At 40.4% G+C, this 13,267-nt stretch overlaps 1 long non-coding RNA gene across 1 annotated transcript; it reads right to left on the bottom strand.

Annotated features, from left to right (window-relative positions):
* Nucleotides 1–793: 793 nt before the first annotated feature.
* LOC120325130 lies at nucleotides 794–4,930 on the bottom strand. The gene is made up of 3 exons (XR_005566992.1): nucleotides 4,823–4,930; nucleotides 3,738–3,788; nucleotides 794–1,622 (listed from the first exon to the last, which is right to left on the bottom strand). It is a non-coding gene; the product is annotated as an uncharacterized LOC120325130 (long non-coding RNA).
* Nucleotides 4,931–13,267: the final 8,337 nt, after the last annotated feature.

Here is a 13,267-nt window from a genome sequence, read left to right as displayed (position 1 = left end):
TGCCTGTGGGGAGCTGCAGCTGTAAGAGTGGCAAAACTGTGTCACAGCACAAGCCTGGTTGTCACAGAATTGTCAGCGTTTTGAGACAAGTTTTAAAATGTGTGAGTGCCTTTGAGGGACTCTTTTAAGATATTTTTTTCTGGCAACTTTTTACTCTTTTTTATGCACTGGGGATCCCCAAAGGAGCATTTCTGTTGTGATTCTTACATCTTCCCACTGATCTGATATGACACTTATGGTTATGCTGAGACTGTGCTTGACACATTGCTGATATTGCTGGGTAGGAGTTGTGCTGCAGATGCCTAGGACTGGGTTTGAACCTGCTCCCTCTGATCAGCACTACATTTCTGCTTCTAGCTGACTGCTATATTCTCTCCTATGATCCTCATAAGCTCTGTGATCTCCTCCTGTTTTGGCTGCTGGCTAATTTAAATGTGACACCTGCCATTTCAACAGAATTTGAAGGCTTTTTCTGCACCTATGTTTCTGCAGCTAGGCAAACAAGATGTCCATCTTTTCACGGCCACAGAACAATTAAAATTAGAAGGCATAATTCCAAAGAAAATATCTATAACTGTCTCTTCTCTTTTTTTTTTTATTATACTACCATAAAATTATTTTTTTTTCTTTTCTGGACTACCAATTCACATGGTTTCTAATGAAGTCCTGTGTTGTTTCTCCCTCACTTCAGTGAAGCTGGTGACTACATACACATTCATGTTTTGTATTCCTTTCAGGAATAAAATATTCATCAGACACTTACAGAAATGCACCTAAACCATCTGCCTAGTCTTTATGGGAGATGTAGAAAGATTTGGAAACATGCTCTGCTTCCCTTCCCATTTGCACAGATGAATGGGTGTACTTGGAAGTCTTTTTTTAAAATCTTTGTTTTACTTTGCCCTTTCTGTAAGTGTTTTAAGCCCGCAAAGTCTTTGTTTCCATTCTTGTCATGGTCCAGTAGTAAAAAATGTAAATGTTTTTACATATCTATTTCTCTCATAAACTAGTTTCTCTTATATACTTTGGGAAAACAACAAGGCAACAGAGCCTGAATTTCCAGAAGCTAATGCTCCTTTTGAGTGTGCATGTTTAGACTTAGCTTTGCAGAAGTAATCAGGATACAGCTGACAGTGATGGCAACTGTGAAATCAATCCTTTTGGAGTTCTGGTGCTGAATGTCAAGGGGAGCTCTTAAAAGTAGTTTCTGCTTTTGAAAACTTTGGACTTGAGCCAGAGCTTTCATCTCCTTATCTGTGAAAATGGAATACGGCTTAAATACCTCTCTAACAGCTCATGAAGGTTCATTAACGTTTATAAAACCCTTGGAATTGAAAAGCACTGATTATTTATTAATTCCTGTTGTCTTGCACCTTCGCATTCCTTTCACATGTCAAATAAGGATGTAGCAGGCAGCAAAACCAGCAAAACCTGTAACAGCCTCCGCTCTCCTCTCTGCATTCCCTTACTATAATAGTCTCCCTGTACCCTCTCTCCATGTCCCCTATTGCCTTTATATCTTCAAACCCTTCTTCCTTCAATGCCTGCTGTCCCCCCTCCTTCCAGTGTAGCTTGGACTCCCTTCCAAGGCCTCCCTGCTGGGGCCTGCTTGTCTGACACAGCTGCAGAGTGGCCAAGAAGTGAGAACATGAAACTTGGTTAGAGTTGAGAGACCCAGGAGTGAAAATGAGGCCAGACTTCACAGCAAAGCCCTTCTGCTCTGCCAGGCCTCCAGCTGATGGAGATTGTACTGCTCCATCTCTACTAGGTCTCTGGATGAAAATAGCCATTGGTTTGAGAATTACTGGGAAAGGGGAGGTTGGTACAAGACCGTGCAAATACAGAGTGGTTTCTTCTTTTGTTGATCAAGTAGACGCTTGTAATGCTCTCAAATGTTCAGATCGTAAATAAACCGCACTGAGCAAACTTACTTTTTCTAGTTGAAACCACTTATCTAAACACACTCTTGACATTTCTCCATGCTCCTTTTTACAAGGTTATACTCACAGTAGTACATGTATAAGAGTTGCTCTGTTCATGGTACAGATTAAGTCTTCTGAGGGACACACTGGCTTGCCTCATAAGTGTCTATGTTGTCCAGCAACAAGACTCAGGACCTTAACAAAATAGCATTTTCAGAAGCATTGCCATGCTTTCAGACTATCCTAGAGTGGCTTTCAGCCCATCTTCCTTATGCCAATGGGACATAAAGTTTACTCTGCCCTGGCATGGCCTGTGGAAGCTGCAGCAACTCCTTCTGGCCAGATGAAGGACATTGTAAACCGAAGACATGCCATCTTGGGCATGCCATCTTTTAAAGAAAAAACCCATACCTACAAAAATACGGGAACGTGTACATCCATACAGGCACTTTGTATACCTACAAGGCAAAAGCAGCGGGCTAATGGGGAAACTGAAATCAAGCTAGTGGTGTTATTACTTTGCCCTTTTCTGACTGCAAAGCAGCTCTGGGACTCGGGAAACCTGCTGCTTTGCTTTCAGTTCTGCCACACATTTGCAGCTCTGCCAAGTTATACTTCTGCCCATTTCTCACTGTAGGATTTACCCTGGCTTACATAATGTGGGTGTGGATACCCAGACAAACCAAACTTGCCCAAAAGCACACATTTGATTCACAGTTCTAGATGCAAGTCCACATGAGGAGTTTTGGGAAAGTGGCTAGGACTTCAAAGCATCATCAGTATGAAGTACCTAAGGAACTGTTTCACTGTGTGCTGTGGAAAGACATGTTTGTCTGTCCTCAACTCTAGCTCACAGACATTCCTAGTCCATTATTAAACTACCAAAAATAAAATGCTTCTGATTCAGCTCTGTCCTCAACTCTAGCTCACAGACATTCCTAGTCCATTATTAAACTACCAAAAATAAAATGCTTCTGATTCAGCTTTTTCTCTCGTGTCCTCTCCAGCTGCTACCCAAGGATCCTGCACCAGTGAATGAGCTGTTCCTGTTTTGGACTGTGATGTTATTTCAGAAGGATGCACGCAGAAGGCTCTGGCCATGAAGGGCATTTCAGTAGAGGTCTTTTTTAACCCTTACTTGACGGTGATAGGTCCTGGGAAAGAAATGTTGCTGCTGACATAGCTGAATGGAGACAGCTGTTGTTTGCCTCAGCCCTTGCCAGTTGAAGTCTCTGGTGCCACAGGGTTGTGAAATTGCATCAAGATCTAGAGTAGAGGTGATGAGCAGCTACAGAGTTATTGCATAGGGAATGAGGCCTGCATGGAGCCCACTGAAGAGCTTGCTCTGACCAATAATGTATAGTAAACCAGAGAGGGGCCCAGTGCATGAACTGGCCCTGTGCCAAGCTTAGGTAACCATTTTCATGTTGATTAGACAACTGCTAATGCTGTGTATAGGAGGAAGTTTGTGCTGTGGCTGCTGATGCCAAACCACAGGCTCCGGTGGCTAATACATGTGAAATAGTAGCTGGCTGAGGGAAAGTGCACTTTTCCAACTACACTTACTGCATGTGCCTGTCCTTGGTGTGATCTCCGCAAGAAATGCAGGAATGACTGGCAGTCAGGGACACAGATCTGCAAATGGTGGCTGATCACAAGGAAACATTTATGGACACAAGTGTGAGATGCAGAGTGCGTGAAACAAGGATCCCGAAGAAAGCTAGGGTTTCCCCTTTGGAGAAGGGACTCAGTTTTTTTTTTACAGTATACTTACAATTAGAATGTTTCTGACCATTATTACATTACTTGACCCACCTCACCATCTTCAGTCCTGGCATGTAAAGTCATATTCTGAGGTCAGATCACCTGATGGGAAAAGAAGGTTTAATTATATATTAAATACTTGCAAAATGGTTTCAGTGTCTGAAGGCAAAGCGGCTCAGCCTCCAGACTTATTTGGATGTTGGTGTGCTCCATGTCATTTCTGTTAACAGCACTCTGCACCTTCACACCTTCTGTGAGGGTGTCAGTTAAGAATGTCAGTCTGATGATAGGCAGGGACAGCAAGAGAAATTAGGGATGCCACAGGGTCTCATATCCCTGCACTGATTGTGTGCATCACACTTTGTGTACGTGAGAGGTTCATGCTGTAGGTATATCTTGGGTCTTCTTTGCCATGCACTCCCAGGCTAACTGCATTTTAAAAAATTTGGACCTGTGTCCAAAATCAGTAAGCACTTGCAGGAGAACCAGAAAGCTTTGTCCCCTCCCTTTCTCCCCCTCTTTCCCACCCTGCTGCAACAGACTCACCTTGTCATCTTACTTAAGAAGACTATAGTATTTTCCTTTTTTTTTTTAGTGAGTGGGGGAGGGGAGAAGAGTATTTTCTTATTTACATTGTTCATCAGAACAGGGACACTGCTTTTTTTATCTCTTTTATCTCATCTTTACCCATTAGCATGTTCTGAATCCCTTGCAAGACAGTAGTTTCCAGACACTCAGACACTTCAGATTTAAGCTTGAAAGAATTTGGGAAACAAGTAGCTTGGGTTTAGTGAGGAACGTTAGGATGCCTGAAGAAAAGGCATGTTACCAACACTGGTTTAAATGCATTTTTAGGGTATTGATTTGTTGGAATTCCCTATCAGAAGAAGCTGCTTCCCAGATCTGTGACAAGAGACCTTATCTCTTTGCTAAAAAGATGTTTAAACCTCATCTGCTGACCAGCATATTAGCAAATAGGGAGGAAGTTAAGGAAGCTTAGTCTCTTAAATGATATTACCAATTTCTCCATTGAAAAAAACTCTCAAACATCACATTCAGGATGTTAGGAAGGCATTAGCAGATGTCAGACTACGTTGGAGAAGTGGTCTGAAAACCAAAAACGCTTTTCCTTTTACCTGTGTCCCCTTCTCCCATAATGTGGCATCATGTTGCATATCTCCAAGGTGTTTACACACTTCCATTCCCACTTAGACTTAAAATATAGGTCACTGGGGACAATGTTGTGATGCTGAAATATAAGAGAATATATGTCAAAATGGAAATATGAACTCACGTTTGCTAGGGTTATAATCTTAGCCTTATCTTGAGACTTCTTGCAGGCATATGGACTATCTTCCAGACATCTCTGGAAACACAGTCGAGTAAATAAATAATTCTGCTACATACTTCCCTCCAACACAGAAACATACATGCACTGCTCAGAACTATATCTTACAGTGGAACAGGCAGCTGGTCAGGCAGCAAGGGGACAGGCTGGCCTTCTGCTTTGGTCTGAATATACTTGGTATGTTTGGTAGGTAAAAGTATCTCAACAGTGACACTGGAAAAAGCCAGAGACTGGCCACAACTTAATCTGCACTCTTTGTTTGAGGCAGCACATGCACTTGCAATAGGGTTATCAACTGACCGATTAGATGTGAACCTTTCCCCATTTCACCAGTGAGTTTGATTTTCCATTATAAGAATTACCTGGGAAATACTTGAACACTTGTCAGGTAATGGCAAAGACAGTGATGACCACTTCTCTAGCACTGGCTTTGCATTTATTTTCTACCATGTTCCTTGAGCCACCACTGAGAAGCTCCCCAGAATGACCTTAACATTCAGCCCCTTTGCGATATAAAGAAAAACCCCAAGAGTGCTCTGACTTCTGCATCCCACATGTCCCACAACGCCACTACTTCCCTTCCCTGTGCCACCACCTCTCTCTCCCCACCCCTGAAATACTGGCAAGTACACAGGAGAGCCTTTCCAGAAGTACCTGTGAACTCCCCCAGTGCCTCTTGTTCTTCCACCTTCAGGAGACCACATGCATCACAGCAGTACTGCAGCTATGCCCAGGGTGACAGGCAAGCCTGTGGCTGCCCACCTGCTGAGTTCAACCAGTACTGACTTACTCCTATGAGGGAACCGATCAGATCTCTCCTCTGGCCCAGACACTGATTTCATAAAACTAATGTGCATTTAACACTTTTGAGAGAATTTTGCCTTTCTTTCAGATCTGGGTGGAAAGGATTAAAGGTTGATGGGGGGAGGGAAGAGGGGAAGGGGGCTGATTTGATAGACAGACAAATAGACAATGTGATTGCATCAGTGTCATTTCCTTAGGAAACTGAGCTAAAAATAAATGGCTTTATTCACCTCTGGGAATAAAGCAGAATGTCTCTCACATCTTTACAAAACATTTGTTTCTATGTATACTTATAAATAGTCATGATGAGAGAGGAAGTTTGCACTGGATTTTGAGCAAAGAATTAAAAGGAAGAGCAGGAGGTGCATGAATTTCCAAATCTGGGATCCTTTTAGGAATATGGAGGAATGAATGCAGGGCCTTGTACACCAATGCCCCATTACCCATGTGTATATGTTGCTGCCCTGCAAACCAGCTGCCCATTGGGCAATTTTTCACACCCTCACAGAATGAATGCCCTTTTACTGCACCGGTGGTGAATGATGTGCTTTAGACCAAAACCTTCCAGCACTTTGAGGTCAGCATGCTCTCTCAGGTGTAAGTGAGCAACATGGAAATTGCTGTATTTGTTCAGGTTTATCATCTAGAAATTCCTGTCCGATGGTGACCAAGACAAGATACGACAGAGGAAATAATCCCCAAAATGGTCTCATCTATCATTAAGAGATTGTATAAGCCTTCTAAATTTTACTTTCCTGCATTTACTTTAGATATTTCGTTATCTTTGGAAATGTCACAGGCCTCCTTACAACCTTGGCCTTGATGACAGCCTGTAGCAGTAAGTTCATTTTATGCACACTGTATATAAAATGCTTTTTGTTTATGATATTTAAATTTACTACCCTTCGTTGAACCAGTAGCACTGGGAATTTGGACTTTTATTGTCATGCTAAACAGATAGGGAACAAACTAGTTCCACATCCTCTAGAAACTTCTGATTATTGTAAGACACAAGTGATGACGTAACATCAAAAGAACAGTTTTTACAGCAGGGAATTCCCTCGTGGCAGATGGGCAGAACAGAAGCAGTTGTATTGTACATCTCCTTTGCTTGTGCACTACCTGTTAGCTTTTGTTTCAATCACCTATGCACAGAAGCCCCTTCTTCTGGAGACATACTAGAATATCCATTACAGGAATATTTCCCAGTCCCAGAAAACGCTGTACTGAGGACTGTCACTAGAGGCAGTCCTTGTCCTGAAGAATTTAAGTTTAAAATATGAAAGACCAGCACAGTATGGGAAAAAGGGTTGCAACACACCACTGGAAGATTAGAAAAAGAACAAATATCTTGCCTGCAGGTATGACTGGGGCTCTTACCAGGAGTTAACCTTAACTCAATGTCAAACTTGATCTTGTTTCCCCAGGGGATGGGATTGATCCATCCTAACTTAAAAGTCAAAAATGAGATGTCTGAGCTCATGATTCTACAATCCCTACACAATCACCAAAAGAATTAGGCACTTCCAGGAGACCATTCATGGGACCTATCTTAAACAAAAAGTAACAGTAATTTCTTCTGTTTTCGACTATATGCATTTGAGATTTCTTCTCAGACTGGTTTAATATCCATGCCCTGCTCTACTGCTTTTATCAGAGTTACTCTTACTATCACCATCTATTCAAGATAGACTAAGACAGTCTTCTTGCTCATCTCTGATAGATGTGTCTCTGGTATGAGCAGAAATAGACCTTTACTTACATTTTAATAACAAAACATATGCCTATGCCTGCCTTAGGTACCTTATTTGATAAACAGTTTTGAACTTCTCAGGTAACCTCTGAAAGTTGTGTGAAAATTTAAGCCTAAATACTGGGAACTAATAATAATTCAAAAAGCATCTCAGACTTCACAATCATTTGCATATTCTCAGAAATTTTGCTCCTGACCTTACTTGTATAATGTTCTTGAAAGAAAACCACAGAGGTTGAAAAAACATCTGAACAAAATGGCAATGAAAGCAGCTGGGTTTTTTTAAGCTCGGTAGCAAACACCCTGTCTAATTATATGCAACTGCAATGAAGTCTGAGTCATGACTTGTCAGATGATCCTCTTGATGTGGCTACAAACTAACAGCTCTACACCGGGAAAGCAAGTGAACTGAAGACCTTACAAAAGCACAAGTCTTCCTTGTTTCCCTGGTCCCTTGCTTTTCTCTCTTTTTCTATGTATTACCTGATGTTCAATCAACCCATAGGGCAGAAAATGTATTTCCTAATATCTCGATAGTGTCACGCACATTTATGTTGCTGTACAGATGATTGATGTGCAAAGAATATGAGTGATGCTGTGAAAAGACAGAAGGGCAAAGTTAATATCCCATGTAAACTTGACTTGTATTCACTTTTTATAAACACTCTCTGAAAAAACATGTTGCAGCACATGTTGAAAAAGCAGGTCTTTGCTCATAACACTAGCAAAATATATGGCTGGTACAGCCTGGCAATTCTGCTGATAGTTTTATGTCCAAGTAGCCACACAGGCAGGCCAGTCAGGGCACTGTATGGCTGCTTCACATCTTGCTCATTGACTTCTCAGAAACCTCCCTTGAAAACAAAATTCTCCATAGGATGCAACTACTGAGTTATTCATCGAAAGGGATGTGTATGTTTGCTGATGTGATTTTATTTTTTGTATTTCTTTGTCCATCCACTTAGCCTGAATAAGGCTGTCCCATAACTCAGGTATCTCCTGTCTAGAGGGCATCCTTGGGCAGTTTACTTCACTTCGGAGCTAACATGTTCTATTCTCTGACAGCACTGACTGCATGGGGATCATTAAAATCTTTACTGGGACCAGAGCAGATAAGCAAAGCTGTATCTGGATACTGTGATTTTGTGTTTTTCCCTTGTATTTCCTTGTACAAAGTATTATGGTATTATGGCTTGCTGTTTTTAAGAGATAGAAAATTATATACTTCCAATGCGGCTGCTTGCAACAAACAGATTGTGGGCCAGGGGGAGAGACATTCAGTAGATAGAGGCTGTGAACTTTTTTTAGTAGAGAGACATTGGGTTGCATTTGCCTTGTCTTTGAGTCACATTAAATATACACACTCTTAAAAGGCTATTGAAATGTTCAAATGTCAGTGTTTCAAATGAAAATCAATAGCGTGCTATTAGGCTAATTATATTGCTGTTATGCATCATTAAAATGTATTTAAAAGCTTTCAGCAGAAATCGAGAGATGGGATGAATAACAAGACAGTTTGAGGACGTGCAGCATACTTAGAAGGCAATAAAGAGTCAGGCACAAAAGAAACTTTGTAGGCAATTGGAAAGAAAGCCCTGCAAAAAGCTCACTGGGTGTTTCAAATGTATGGGAACATGAGAAAACAAATGATACAGAACTCAGCTTACAGAGAAATGAGTGGAGCTGAACCACTGCTAGAGGGAAAAAAAATTGTCAAATATTTTTAAAGATACTTTTATAAATGGGTCCTTGTGGTTTGAGGTTTTCTCTTTGCCTGGTCTATATAGATTGCTGTACCACAATGCTCAGTGATGTCCCTAAAAATACTGCTGACATTTTGCCTTCTTACACAAAAGGATTATATTAGGTCCTAAAAGCACATTTATAAATTTAGCTTTTTCAAGCATCTTTCAGGTCAAATGTCATGTCAAAAAGTGTCACATCATCAGATACTCTAACATACGTCTTTTCTATCTGATATAGATTTCTAATGAGAAAATTTTTATTCACTATTTAAATATGGAGGGGGTGTTTATACATGAGTAACTACTTACATACACATACATACATATATATATATAAGACTAAGAGAGATTTCTTACTAAGTTTATGAAATTTTCTTTCTAAAGGGAAAGAATGGGAAGAAGTGACCCTCCCAGTGGCTGGGAGTTCAAATGGGTAAGAAGGACAACAAATTTCTAGCACTACACAGATGTAGTCCTATCCTTTTATACCTGATTGCCATTGAGCACATGTTTGCATTGTTCCTGGAGCAGAACACAGACCACCCACCACGCTGCATGTCACCAAACACACAATCACTGAAACCATCAGGCCTCGCTTTTGCTTCCTTCCCCTTGCAGTGAATCTTCAATCTCTGTAATTACACAAGGTAACGTCAGCCAGAGGAGATGAAGAGTCCCCTCTGCTCCCAATAGCCATAGCCTGTGCTGGTGTTTAAAACCCTGTAGGCAGAGGAAGAAGGAGAACCTGAATCTCCCACTTCCTCGACAAGAGTTCCGTAATCAACTCAGAATTACTGAATATTCTTTCAGAAGGTGGATTTCAAATTTGCAGCTTAAACATAAAGTACTTCCTCCTGCAATGTTGTCTGCATAGCTAAAGATTCAACTGAAATTGATTTCGGATTAAAACAGAACCATAAAGCACAAATCAAGTCATGGAGCCAGGGAACGGAAATAGTTCCATTTGAGTCAGATGTGCAATTGCACAGCTCAAATTAAAAACGCTGAGTGCTCAAATTAAAGTTCACGGTGAAGAGCTCCCGAGTGATGCACAGACTGAATGTTTTCACACAAAACATATGCTCAGTTATTTTAAAATTACAAATGGATTAAAAAAAAAAATCCCGTCTGAATAAAGAGCCACAAAAGAAAGGACAAATGAAAATATTATTTTGCTTCAAATAGTTTTTGGAGGAAAAAGTGTTTCTGAGTTATCAAGGAAGGGTTTCCTCATCACAAGAAGAGTCTATGCAAAGATACATGTGCAAATAGCCATACCTTATGCTGCTTTTATGTGCCAATACGACCCTGCTGGAGTTTCACCATTATTTAAATCAGGCCAATTCCATCTCTTCTGGAAGTGTCCAACACTCAAGAAAACATTAATTTACATGTGTGAGCATCTGCCATGTGAATACTGGCTTAAAAAAAACAGAATTACCACTAAACTCACAGTAGTTAAAGGAATTCAGCAACAAACATATTTATTTCAAGTGTTCAGCACTTATGAAGCCATTCATGCAAGTGATATTTTTGGTGTTTCTTAAGTACTTTTCAAGCTGTATCCAAGATGCCTTGGCAGCTTTGAGGGCTGACTAATAAGTGAAGATGTGTTCTCATGCAGTTATTCAGGAAGACTTTTAGGCATTGTTAGCATGCCAATACTGTTGATTACTCTAGGAATAACAAAATCTGTTTCTGCATTGGTGGTCCTATCTTGTGTTTTGAGTTGAAGAGATGAACTAGTAAGAAAAACATGCAATTGTCACTAGAAAGACACACATGAAGAAATGCATACAAAATGCTTCTATTCCTTCCTCTCTCTGATATGTTGCTACTTAAAATACACTGTAGACAGGATGGGTCACTTAAACTCCTATGGAAAGGAATTTGTGTACAAGAGAGAATTCTCATGAGAATAAACAGAACAATCTGGAAGTGCTTTAATTTACCCTTTGAGGTGTGATTTAATTCCTTCCTACTGTGTCCTTCCCAAATGAAAGGTGGAATAAAAGATACGCTGGTGGGAGTTGTTTCCTAGGTATTCAGCCTCTTTGCTAGAAGAAACTCAAATACTTGCTGCACAGCAAGTCAATACGTCTTTTTAACACGTTTTTTTCTCCTTTTAAATGTTGTCTTTTTGTATTGATCCTTCATTAGTAGTTTTTTTTCCTATTGCCTGCAATGCAGTTTGTGTTCCTTATGCATCATCTAAAATACAATAACAAACAATAATATAATCAATTTTAACAAAGAAAGAAGGAAAAACAACTTCTATGGTCAAATGACACAGCCTCTCCCTTAGCTCAGGAAATCTCAATGTTCTCCCTTGGTTGTGAATCTAATTTTCCAGTAGCAATTACTATTTATCAGAGGCTGATGTTCTTTTAAATACTAAAGCAATAGCATACTAACGGTCAAATAATTAGTAAAGCTGTATTTGTACTTGGAAAGGCTTACCTTCCAAACTAGATTGTCTGTCATTTTTCATCTGGAATCTCTGCATTTCTATCAACATTTATGAGCCAACAGGACAGAGTTACACAAGTAAACTCAGAGTCAGTAATTTAAGTATAACCCCAATCCCTTCAACCCTCTTTAGGAACTCAAAACCATGATTTTACTGAGGTTCTTATTCAAACCCAAACGTAAAGAATGACAGGTATATTTTATGCTTGTATTGACTATTTAATAGCCATTTTATAAGCCATCTAAAAGAAATGGAATAGCTCAGCCTGCTCCCAGAGGAGTCATTCTGCAAAGGGATAAAAATGAACTGTTCCCTTTACAACGTGAGACTGTGCTGCAGTGAGGTATCTCCTCCAGAATCCGACCCCCCTGACCCACTGAGGTAGCAGGGGGCCCCAAGCCTCCTCCTTGAGTGCAATGTGATCCATTTCAGAAAACAAATCTGGCTGAGAACTCATTTTATTTGAGTCTGCACTAGTATCACATACTCTTGCTTCTTCATTACACGTTTTGAGCCTAAGAATATCCAACACACTCACGTGTCCAAAAAATACAGTGCCCTGCGCAGTCACAGAAACATTCTTCTGCAGTACGCTTCATACCCCAAGAGTATTTTACCCCCATCTTTTCCTTAGATTAAGGATTTTCCTGCCCTGAAATGGTAATCTATTTTAAAATCATTCTGACTTCAAAATTGCCTTTGTCAATTAATGCTTGTATCCATCCCACTTCCTATAAAGTATTCCCTCTTCTAAACTGTTAGCTTTCCTGCTCTGACCAGAAACCTTTTAATTTGGATAGAATAATTTTAGATGGCTGCATTAGTGAGCACATGAGTCACACAACTTCTTTGCTATCTTAGTCATTGGGGAAACTTTCTATTGCTCCAAAGTCCATTTCTGCAGTTCTGCTTACATTATTCCAGTAAGCACAACATCAGAGTGGCTTATGTTTCTGAAATTTACAGGAAAAGAAGAGGCAGCTTTCACTTTCCAAACATGTTTCTTCTTTTTGCTCTGATGTCTTCAGCAGAGCTTGTTATTGGGAGCAGGCTGTACAAAAAAGACAACCCGGACAGAAGCGCCACAGGTTTGTTCAGGCGGATTGCTGGGTGATTAGCACCCAGCAAACTGTCCTCAATTTAAGGCACAATTTTAGACGTGATCATTTCTAACCATAAACTTCATCCCCAAAATGAATAAATACAACTTTTGCCAGCACATCGGAAACAGAAAATCTGCTGGTCAGTCTGAGGTCCATGCTTTCCCAAGTTCTCCAGCTCACCCTAGCACACACATACACAGTTTACTTCCTCAGCAATTTGCAATACTTTGATCTTCTTCCCAAATCTTACAATTGAAGTCCTTGCTGCAGTGTTGTAAATTCTAAATTGGCCTAAACTTCCAAGTAATCCTTTGTGTCCTTGAATATGCTGGCCATGTAAGGCAGCTCACTGGCATCC

This window comes from Pipra filicauda, unplaced genomic scaffold (genome assembly GCF_003945595.2).
Source record: "Pipra filicauda isolate LSUMZ 115617 unplaced genomic scaffold, ASM394559v2 scaffold83_size3615187_pilon, whole genome shotgun sequence".
NCBI lineage: Eukaryota > Metazoa > Chordata > Aves > Passeriformes > Pipridae > Pipra > Pipra filicauda.
This window is presented reverse-complemented; position numbering and strand designations above follow the sequence as displayed.